The following is a 12,706-nucleotide window of genomic DNA, read 5'->3' on the forward strand; positions in this document are numbered from 1 at the left end:
CCACTTTTGGCTGATACAAAATTTATTCGGCATCATATAAACATGTTTCAGCTAAATTTTTTTTATTAAATCAGAGAGACAACACAATTTATTGTTACAGTATAGAATCTCCCGAACGAACTTTGCGCCTTACCTTGTTTTTCATGTTTTCATATACACGTCTGTATCATTTAAACTTTCACCTATTTCCCTTCTCATTGTTGCTCTGTATTTGAAATAATAAATCCTAAGTGCATAATTTGCCATGTCATTATTAAAGAAAGCATTCGGCCGGTGGATACGTGTTACCGGTTCTATTGTCAAATTCCATTATTTCTTATGTAACAGTCCGCGGCTTAGCCGCCAACTTGTTTAACAAGCTTTTTGTAACCACTCTTCGTTTATTGCCTTCGGCCATGAAAAGAGAAGTGTGCGACAATGAAGGAAAAAAATCCAATTATAATTGTGTTTGCCTTTTATTATAATTGATATTGTGGGAACAATAAAGGTGCGGGTCAGTTTGCTTATAGCTGAGCGTTTGCTATAGTCTTTTTTATGTAGCCGATGGATTACATCTTTACATAGTCATTTTTAATTTGAAGCATTAATGTCGTGTATCATTACATGATTACTGTGCGCTGCGTTCATGTTGTGAATTAAGTACGGGTCGACTTTGAAGACAGTGTTTTGAACGTTTGTAATTCAACGAAGGACAAAACAAATTTGTTTAGTTTATAATTGCGAGGGAAGCTTAACTGCAACGCGTTGCTTTAATTAATTTTGACGGAAAGCAAAACACTTTTGGTTGTGTTTTTATTAAAGAAGCTGGTTCTGGTTTTCCTATTCTGCAATCAAAATTTTCTCAATTTCCAAAGTTTCCAGGAATTAAAGGATCCATGAAATGAATTTTTCTGAGGAACGTAATATGTTGTGCAACTTTCTACTCCTCTTAAAATGTATGAAAACTATGTGACATCCCTTTTGGTTAATTATATTGAAAAGGGCACTTCTTTGACATTTACATATTTTCCATGTTTTTTCGGACAACTGAGGGCGCTGTTACTGTGATGTCATATCAAGAAGACACTGTTCAGTTTATGGGTTTCTGTTCAAGTTGTGAACCCAAAAAGTAGCTCATTGAAAACATGTGTTAGAAAAGTTTGCTCACTGGCTTGATGTACTGACACAACAACGAATCACCATGGAACAGAAAATTTACGACAGCAAAATATCCAAAATTCTGGCAACTTTTGGTGCTGAAACAGCTGTATCATTGAGGTTTCTGCCTGGAATGACATCAACGTTTTGCTCATAAATATGAAAATTCGCATTAGCATAAAAACCAAAAAGGCACCAAAATACCCGTGAAATGAAACAACAAATTTTTTTAAATAAGGTTAAATGGGCCCTTTAAAGACAAAACCTCAAGTTCCAAAAGTTACTTTTCACGTTGGGGAGGGGGGAATTTAGACGTACCTTTAATATTGATATTAATATAGTATAACTTGGTTCAGGTATTAAAAAATCACCAGTGTGTTGATACACTGTTAATGTCACACATCAGTACCATCACAGCTACTTGACTTTCGGTTGCACATTACCCTACGGCAGTCATGCGTTTCCTCATCGTGTTTTGCGTCAAACAAGAGACCTGCTCGTCTCAGTCCGCAGCCGGTTTGACGAATTATAAATTGACCTCATCAGCAGATAAAAAATGATAGTGATTAATCTTTGGTGCTACTTGCCACGGTTCTGTTACGGCTCGTTATAGGGCCCCAAGGGACACAGGCGAACAAGTCTTTACTGGGATATGAGACGAAGCATGAAACATCACACGGGGCAACTGACACGGGGGCGTAACCGCGATGAAAAGGAGGGGGAGTATTTCTGAAGGAAATAACTTTGTCCACTGCGTTCATCTGAAGTGCATACCGGAGGCGGAGCTGCGATGAAAAAAAGGGGTGGGGTTCTGAACGACATAACCGGGTGTCATTGTTTATCAGAAATGTATGCTTTTACATTCGAAAAATGGAGAGCGTACAAAGAGCGCCCTCACAGCTTAGGCAGGTCTCTGTTCCTCGATGATAATGCAGGGGTAAACACTTCGGTTTCAATTTCACTGTTTTGGCAACAACATTTGTTCTATTTTATCGTTATATCGGGAAAAACAATTATCGTGTGGATTAAAAGTCCATGATGTTCCCACTTGTTGAGAAAAAGCCAGATTCTCTCTTTTTTTTCTTTTTCTTTTTTAGACTCCCTTCAGTTTTTGGATATTGTGTGAACTGTCGATGATTTTTGGCTCGAGCCCCCAAGGCACTATGTGTCGCTGCCGTAAAATGAAGTTATTCTAAGGCCCACTGGAGTAGTGGAATGACTCCCCAACAGATCCGACTAATAGAAAACCCGCCAGGAGAAGATATATTTAGACCTAATCATGCTAATATGCCCGGCTGGTGTCTGGCGGGAAAAGGTTAAGACAGCACATCACATTGAGTCCACATTGAAACTACAAAATTATGTTGACAGTGGGTGTATAAACGGTTCACTTAAAAGCCGGAGCACATTTTTCTTTCCAGGGACCATATTTTCCAGAATTTTAAGTAAAGTTACAGTTGTTTACTCATTTTCTTCTTAGAAATGCTTTTCAACTTCACTATAAAAAGACAAACTGTTTGTGACATTGCAATAACATTTGTGTCATTGCAATAGCATTTCACTTTCATTCCAGAAAGCAAATGTGGCAGTTGGGGACTTTTGTTAGATTTTCCTTGTGGCTCCGATAACTTTTATCCTGATTGTGTCATTCAAGATTTGTAACCCCTACGATAGTCACCAATCGTCAAGTACGTTTTCGGTATTGATATGAGGCGCGGCCGTCGCTTTATAAATAGCAACTCAGGTTTCGCCTTTGGTACTTCTTACCTGTGATTAATTGAAGGTTATTTCCTTCAATGTAGCTAGGTTTCCTACATGCATTTCAAAAAATAAATCTGGTAAAGTTTCGTGCATCGAATCTTCATGGATTTTTTTTTCTACCTAGGTGTTCCATCGATCTAGCTTCTAGTTTCTGAAGAAAACAATTTGAATCATGTTTTAATGATTGAATATTGTCATGAGGAATCTCCACATTTTCAGGATAAGAAATATTTGAAGTGACTTCCATTTCTTTTAATAAATTGGAAGCACGCGATATAGTAGGCCTACCTGAAACCTCATTCCCTGTTCCCGACCACGGAGCGAATCAATGTGGCGTGACCAGGGGCCGATTTCACGAAGATACTTAACACAGAAATTTGCTAAGCGCAGAAAGTATCTGCTTAGCATAAACAGGTTACCAGGCAAAATTTCGTGCACTTTATATTGCTCGTGACTGGTTCTCGGCCGATTTTTACTTAGCACAAATATCTGCTAAGCAATATAGTCTACTTACCTGGCCGAAGAAACTTCGGACCCATGTTCCGAAAGTCATGTCTCTGCCTACCATAAGCGATGTATTTCGCTAACTAGCAGGAGAAACAATTCTGTGCTTAAGGCTGAGCGGGTAAGCAATAAATATTAGCTTGTGAGCTTGCGTACATCGCGTAAATGATTATCTTGTGTTGACAGCATAAGCTAGTTTGTCTACGCATGCACTGTTAAGCGTGGTATTCTGTGCTTAGCAGAACTACGAACTTGGGCCATGGTTCTGAGTTGGGCACGAGGCGGTATGCCGCTTGACGAGATCGCGCCATTTGTCGATTCTTCAGCCGCTATCACCGCGACGAGTCACGAATCAAACGCCGTTGGCTCGCGGCGGGACTGTCAAAACACGCCTCGCTTCTAGACCCTAACTCAATTATGTCTCTCTAAAGGCTTCGGCATCCGTAGAATGCTTACTCCACAATAATGGGCGGATTTGTCCAATTAGGGGGACGTTATTCCAACAGAATCTGCGTGATTATGTGGACAAACTGACCAATAACCACTGTAAACATTATTTTACTTCATTTGTGCGCTTCTGTAACGGTCGAAACGTTTTGTTTTATTTTTCAAATAAAAGTTAATTTATTCACAGAAATATATCACAGAATAGCATTCACAGAATACATCGAAAGCTGTTTTAAAAGACAAACTAACCAGTAACCTCAAAGGTTTGCAAAATGTTTGATTTCTAGTTCTACAGAACAACCAATTTGTGCAGTTTTGCAAAACAATTAAAGTTGCGTCATAAATTTTCGAAACAGTGTAAAAGTGACACTGATTATCCAACTACACAGTTCTTTTTGCCTGTTGGTAGGACAATGCGTCCCAGAACAGGAAACCACGTGACATTTCGGAAATGACAACGACTGTTCCGTGTGCAATTGTTCCTAATTTCATTTAAACATGAACCACAGTTTCCTGAACACACGTACGGTATCTTGAGGAAACCGTAAAAAAAAAACCTGGGGAAATACCTTCAATTTTTGTTGGTACATGTTGGTACTTGCAGGTTATTTTGTACTCCATTGCTTCCTTCTATATGGAGTATACAGGGTGAGTAAAACAAACCGAAACCCAAATGTCGGGACCATTGTCTTAGTGACTTTCTAATTGTAACACTTTTAAAATGTAGGATATAAAAGCTCAATTCATAAGCTTTCTTTTAGTACAAGAATCATTCAAATCACTTATGTACTTTTCAAGTTACGGGCTTTTAAACACGACCACCGTTTTAAAGTTCTGTGTTCTTTCAGCAAAACGAAAACAACTCACACACATCCCTGTGTGATGTGTTTTCGTTTTGCTGAAAGAACACTTACCTTTTTTTGTGATCCGTGGACAGAACTTAAAAACGGTGGTTGTGTTTAAAAGTCCGCAACTTGAAAAGTACATGAGTGATTTGAATGATTCTTGTACTAAAAGAAAGCTTATGAATTGAGCTTTCATATCCCAGATTTTGAAAGTGTTACTTTTAGAACTTCACTATAACAATGGTCCCGACATTTGGGTTTTGTGGGTTTTTTTTTTTACTCACCCTGTATTGCTAATGAGCTTTTCAATTATCAATGTACTTACACGACCTTGTCCCAACGGGCTTATTTTAAAGGCTCATACATCATATTTTTTTAATGGAGTCCTTGAAATGCACATTATTATTTTTTCCCCCATTTCCCTTCATTTTCAGTTTCCGTATTAGCATTCCTGAGGGCATTTTAGGGTTTTGTTTTTCAGCTAATGAACATTTTAATACTCACGAGAAAGGCAGTTAGGCAGAGAAGCGTCCCTTTTTTTAGTTATTGTTTGTAGCAGTATTCATTTCCCTTAGGAACGCTTTGCTTATTTTTTTTTTCTTGATAAATTATGGCAGAAATCGTAAAAACTGGCGAAGACCTAAAGTGACATCACATAAACAGCGCCCTCATGCGTCGTCAGGAGCTACCATGCACATTTTATATTTATGAGTTAAAATAAACTTTCATAATAATATCAGTATTAAAAAAAAATTGTCCCATAATTTTCATACAGTTCGGAGGCATGGACATCAGCATAACTTTATGGTTTCAGTATATAATTCGTGTCATTTTCCATTTAAATTTGAATATCGCCAACACATTTAGTGGAAAGATTTACGCACGTCATGAATGCATAGCAAGTTTCAAAGATCAAGCAGACCACTTCTCTGATTTTGGAATGCCACAACCGCTCCGATTCATACTCAGCGGGGGACACAAACGAAAACAACAAAGTGCCCAAAGTGGCTTGTAGAATTAAAACGTTTGTAGAGTGTATGGACAAAGAAAAACATCTTAACGAAACAGAGAGCTGTTTCGTCATAGTTGACAAAACAAGCCCCCCCCCCCCTCCAAAAAAAAATATCACAGTTGTGTTAAAAAAAAAAAGACAAAAAGAAATTGGACTGACATACTTCTGTCTGTTTTATGTGCATTCGTTAGGCATTTTACAGATTTCATGGGACCCATTTTCAACTACACGTTTGATTTTCTTCGTAAATCAGCGGTCCTTCCATGTAATTGAGCTCAGGCTGTGAACGTGTTGGCGCGCTGTCCGGAATTCCAAAGATTAAAAAACATAAAGCCGTAAACGACTCAAGTCAAAGATTAAAGCTATCATGTAACACACACATTCATAGCAATCACACGAATGTTCAATTATCTTTATGTGACGCGTGAAAAGTAACATCTGCAGTAATGTTGACGGTAAAACAAAAAAATGTGCTCATTCTGTACCACTCGCGTGGGATTTGACTCGCACGGTGCAGCTGTGCTGCATCCATCATGTCATGCCGATCACAACCATTACATCTGCCGTAAGCTAAGGGGGGAAAAGTACGGTAAACCTCAGTAACAAATTGAGCAACTGTAATTGATATCACGTTGACAAATTAATTTGGCTTTTCTGATTTCACGACCGTCATCACTTCAGCGGATATTGATGACATGCAGCGAACGCTAACTTAAAAATAAATGAATGTTTTCCGTGGAGTAAGTGTGGAGAAGTGATTAATTTTGCCATTGGACTGATACTTTGAAAACAGATTTGTTTGAAACCCTGGTACTAATATTATTTACTATGTTCACTGTAGTTTACTTGTTTGTCACAGTTTCATGTTACTTGCAGTCATATTTTACAAAGACAATTTCACTGTTTTCATTAGGTTTATCTCCAATAGATGTCATTTTATTTTAAAACTTCACCATTGACTTTACCTACATAACGACAGGACAATTAAGACACTTGACTTAAAGGTAATAGGCCTATACACATTTGCAAACATCAAAAACATAAACTACCAAATTATTATGAAATACCTTACTTGACTGTAAGTGAGAAATAGTCTCAAGCATCCTGTGAAATCATGGCATCTGGTGTGCTGTCATTTTCACAAAAATTGATGGTCGGTCGACCATCGTTGGAAAAACTGACTGTCTAAAAAAAAAATACTGCCCCCCAATTTACAAAATTTAGTTAGTCCACATTTTCTTTGCAATTGGTACACAACCGTGAACGGGTGCAAACCAGGTAGCCTGGTTCCCTCACCTGACAATTACCCGACGCCGATATATTGCTATGTTTCGTCTGAAGTAGTTTCAGGGACCCAGACTAGAAGAACATTATTTTTTTTCTTGGTTTTTCCAGCACCTATGAACACAAAACCGTACACAGGTCAGTGTTACCATATGTAATATAAAACATACTAACCCCAAATCCATCCATTTCTGAAACTTACAGCAAAAGCAAAAGTTGTATATTACCTTATAAATCCCGATGTTCAATTAAATTACAAACAGTGCTGGTTCTAGTTCGTAGACACATTTTAAACCAAAAACATGAAGTCACGACAATCATGAATGACGTAAGAAACTGGTGTCCCTGGCGTTTCTCGCAGAGGTGTACTCGATGGGTTCGGGGAACCAGTCGATGCGATGGACGCGTGAAAGAATCGTGTAGTTCGTGCTATACCGCGATTTTCCTCACGTTTAAAATAAAGGACAGGTGTTCTGTTTAATAAGTTGCCACAGGCTCAAAATCTTGACAAATTAAAAATCCTTTTCCCGACAACCACAGAAAAAAAATGAACTCTCAAAGTGTCATTCAACTTGTTGGCCATTTGTGTTGGTGCGAGACAAGAGGTCTGGTAACCTAGCGACATTCAGTGAAAACATCAACGCGCAAATTGGGGCAGTGGGTGGCTAATTACAACCGTAATGGATTTCCATTATGACAAAAAATCATTGCGTAACAAGGGACTTAATTGTTTCTTCTGTTGCTCTCTTACATCACAATGGGCCCGATGCACCGAACAAAACGGAGGAAGTGTCCGGAATAATTGCGCTGCGTTTGACCAGTTCTCCCTGCTCAATTAGCGCTCACATCACAATTGGAACTGTTTTGCTATATTGAATGCTAGAAAGGTTCTTCCTTACCATTATTGTGTGTCAAATTATACATTCGCAAAGTAAATACTGTCAAAAAGATCGATTTTGGCGCAGTTAACAGGTTAACGTTTATCTATAGTTTCATCGCATTATTGTGTGTTTGCTGCTTGTGAAATCCTTCTCTGAAACCTTGTGACTTTTTTAAAATTTATTGTCGGCAAAATGTCATAATTAGTATTCAGCTGTTCGAAAGATTTTCGTTTCCTGTTTATTTCTAAAAACAAGAAAAAGAAGTTATAAAATCACTACGCTAAGGTAATTCGTCCTTCAAACAAAATGGAAAAGATAACCCTTAAAACGCAGTAAAAAAAATCCGTCAAACCTTCACCTCCGTCTAAAACAGATTGATATCAAAATGGTTAAAAACAACCTATTTATCTACCAATTTATTGGTAACGACAACCAGTTTTAACATTACTGTTATTGGTTGTTTTGTTCAGTTTATTGATTGCCACCATTTTATTCCTTTGTAACTTGGCGCAATTTGACTATAACTGACCCCTTTAATTCGGTGAACTGACTCACATAAGCGTCCTGCCTCCTTGCGACATCTCCACTACTGGAGAAAAAAAAACAATGAACGAACAAACTGTCAAACTATACAGCCTGCTGGCCACCAGCAACAGCGAGATTCAATATTCAGCCCCGTGGTAGTCGATCGATTCGGATATCAGACTGGAAATTGCCAGACGAACAACCGGGGCTAAATGGCAATATTTGCCCGTGTTAAATTGCCCGAGCTGTCGCTACCTCGCTCAGCTTGTCATCGCTTTGAAGGGTGCGACAAGCCGTTTTTTTCCGGTTTGCCATAAAGTGTTTTTCTTTAGGTCCTATCATTTAAGTCAAGAGAAGACTTTAGTCTATGAGGTCTCCTAAAGCATCTCCCAATGCAAATTTCAAGAGTGGTGTTGTGTTACACTTTATCGTTTGAGAGATAGATATATTGTGGCAAGCAGTAGTGGCATCTTTCCACTGCAATTTGCGATGTAGTAAAAATGTGTTAGGCAGCTGTCCAGAAGTTGTATTAGATCTGTTTGCTGAACCGGTCAGTGTTGGATATAGAACCTCATAAGTCATTTATAAGTCAGTGGCGAGTGATGGCTTTCATCCTTAAGCAGACAGTAAGACTGGTCGGTCCGGAGATGTGCCCCAAGGGATTTGATCTAGGAAGACCAGTAAAGCCTTTGGCTTAAGAGGAGAGCTCAGATAATGGATGTCATTCGTCCTGTCAAAATGGTATAGAGTCCGGAGATGGCATTAAAGGAGTTGTTAGAGCAGTCTAATCTATAATATTAGCAAAATATAACAAAACAAATAAACAAGCAAACAAAACAACAACAATAACAACACAACTGCGAATGTCTCTTAGAGAACTAACAACATGCACGATGTCTGCAGTTACTCGTCACGGCTGAGTTATGCTTTTTTTAGTATAAAGCCATTTAACTTATCGGAAAGTGGCAACTGTGCTTTTTAAAGACTTACCGAAAAAAGGCAGTATACGATTAACATCCTAAATGTGAAAATAGATTTACTTGAGCCAATGTTTAGCTCAGGCTTTTGAGAAAACTTTTTTTTTTGTAGTGGGACAATGTTCATCTGCTGTTTTGGGAGGGTAAGACGGTTGCTCAAACACTTGCTTTGTACGTGCAGTACGTGAGCCTGCTATCTTCAGTAGATAGCAACGACGCCACAAAAACCTGTTACTTACGATTTAGCCCTTCCGGTTTGTGCGTGCCTCGTGCACAGTGCATGCATTGATTTGGTAGCTACATAATATGGGATTCGAAAACTAGACCGTCGAAAAGGAACCCACCGACTCCTGACGACGCGTATCGTACGGTTCGAATTTAGCAGCCAAATCTTTGTGGCCGAGTGTGGAGGTTCACTGTTCTTATTACAGTTTTGCAGAACGCTATTCAAGTTGAAATGATTGAATGATTCAAGTTCTAAAACAGATGTCTTCACCATAAACACGAAGCTTGTTTAAAACTAGATCACTTGCCTCAAGTCTGAGATGTGCAGATCATTGGCAGGGGATTCAGAAGAGATATGAGTGTACAATTATAGTTGGTACCTGGGGAAGAAGATGATTTATGAGAATCGTATCAATTGATGTTTACCAAGGGCCCACTTGTGTAGGCTATTCCTGAGGAATTAGTCTACTTCTCGTGCATTTGGTATTGAAACCGTTAAGCCATTACTAAAGAAATGTTTTATTGTATGAAGGTAGTGACTGATTTGGTGAAGCCCGTTAATGGGTCAGGGAGGATTTGAGAATGAGAGAAATTACCAGGGTATAGGTTTGACTGTGTCGAAACAGACTTATAGGTATGGGCTGAATTCGTTTGTCCTTTTAAATGCCTTTTTTAAATGGGCCACGAAGGCTTTGAGCAAGGAGGAAGAAACGTTTGAGTCCTTGCGCAACTTTGGACAAAACTTCAGCTTGTTCTGCACAGACCACGCGCCAAGAGGGACAGATGGAGGAAATTATTGCAATAAATCCAAGGAGTAGAGGTTTCTCCCTGATGACTCGATTGTCATTGGACTCCGGAGACCGATATTAAAGGATGAAACGAACGCGGCTGTTTTGGACTGGAGCTAATTTTCAGGATGTGTTTGTCGTTCTTCTCTTTGGCACTGCCAGTGACAACCAGATGGTTTCTTTCATTTCAGCTGTCCAGCAGTGAAAGATAACCGGTGAGGGGTTGTCTGATGGCCAAAGCCCTTTGTTTTCAATGCTAGAAGTTACCGGTAACAGCGGTTTTTGCCAGAATTATCGATTAGATACTTCCCGGTCCCTTCAAAACTACAGACAGGCTGTATCATTCCGAAGTTCCAGCAGCTGCTCGCGGAGGTTAATGACGCCATTAAGCCCTGGAAAACATTTCTAGATTTGATTGTTTTACGTTCCTGACTTTGTCTCCTGGAAGATGTTTGAAACCAACGGCAAGCCCCAACGGGAAGTCAGCATCACTCATTTTAATAGTTCAGGATCAAGTCGTTTATACCGAAGCAGATGCTTCGGGATTGTATACTCATGTTTGCGATTTATGCCTGTTTCCGCAATGGCAGTGTAGGATTTCAAAATCAAGAGCTGTGTTTTGTCATGAGAAACTTGGACATCTGAAAGGGAGTCTTTATCAAGTGTCCGCGTCTTTATTAGGGGCTATTGATTCAATAGAAATGTCGCGGGAGGGGCATGCAGCGGCGGTGTGTTTATACAATGTTCTCCCTGGATGCCAGTGAGGCACTTCATTTCTGTTGACGTGTCATCCTCGACTTTTTGTTGCCTTCTTCGGAACTGTTGTGTCGGCGCTTTTCTCCCGCCTCACTGCCGGTGGATGCTTGTTCAAGGGTTTAGGTGCCCGTCCAGTCATTGTTCACCGCGCCAGTTCCCATGCGTCCAAGGGAGGAAAAGTCGAAAACGTTCGTCTTGTCACCCGCCTCATTTAAATGGAAATCGTGCGCTGACGCAGCCGCTACTCCAAGTCCCCGCCGGCAGGTTAGCAGTCCTAATAGTCATTGGAGACTGGGGCGCGATCATCTTTATCACACGTGCGTCGTCTCGCCGGGACGCGTGCCAAAGCATTTAGAGAGAAACACGGTATTCTTATGCGGCGTGAAGTAAATGTGTTACACCAAAAAAAAGAGTTCAAACCGTAGCTCTGTGTCAGAAAGCGGGGGCGTTGCTTGCTGAATGTTCAGGTTGTCGAATGTAATCTCTCTTGCTCGGAGCGCTCGTAATTCTAAGAGAGCACGGGCAAATAGTAAACTGGGGAATGTAATTTCTTAGATACAATATGACTAGACGATTTTATTCCCAGGGGCTCAATTTCCCTGATCGACATGATGATTAAATGAGAGTGCTTAATGGATTCGGCATCAATTTCTTCTTGCATTCACCAATATCCGTAAATTGTTTCAAAGATACAGTTGATTGAAATCTATTGTCAAGGGGAAGACCCACAAAATAACCACACGGTTGGGAATTACACGGCAATGCAGGCGAATTCAAATTTGTGATGAAACTGAGGCCGTCATTGCTAAGCCACAATAGAACCTCGACTGCCTTTTCTTTTCCAATCCCGGCCTCGGTTTAGACGCTATAATTTGAAGTTCTTCTCCAGCCTTAAGGCATTAAAGCCGCTATCCCTTCCAATCTGAGTAACCCGATATAACCACTTTCCTGTACCCTTGAGGCACCGAGGGAGGAATCAGACATTTCCTTTAAGGCGTGTAACAACATCTGCGGGACCTTCCAACCCAGTTTTGGGGCTCTGCGAGTCCCAGTCATGCCTATCTTGCTGTATGTTACTCGTTCGGTAATGTAAGCCGCGATACCCATGGCTAGGCAGACAGTATCGAGAGAATGATAATGACATCGCTTGGCTAAATACACCGTACCAGTTATTATCACCGGTTGATGACTGGCCGCCAGAACCATATAAGCAAACTGGCACATCAGGCATTTGCATTTCTCCGTAATTTTCCTTCATAACTCAGTCCAAGGCAGTGTAATTCAATTCAATTCAATTCAATTCAACATAGTTTATAAACAAATCACGATTAGAAACCACAGCTGAATTGCACGTGATTTACATTAAAAAAAAAAGAACATTTTAAAAAAGGTCATACTAAATATTACATTGTGAAAAATTACGATGGACCTATACCGCTAAATATTAAAATTAGAAAAGGTTGGCACATTTAACAAAAACCATTGGAAGATAAAAAAAAAACACCACATATTCGACCAACAAAAACTATCCATTTCATTTAAAATTGTATAATTGTACAACATA

This window comes from Patiria miniata, unplaced genomic scaffold (genome assembly GCF_015706575.1).
Source record: "Patiria miniata isolate m_02_andy unplaced genomic scaffold, ASM1570657v1 HiC_scaffold_7, whole genome shotgun sequence".
In the NCBI taxonomy this organism is placed as follows: domain Eukaryota; kingdom Metazoa; phylum Echinodermata; class Asteroidea; order Valvatida; family Asterinidae; genus Patiria; species Patiria miniata.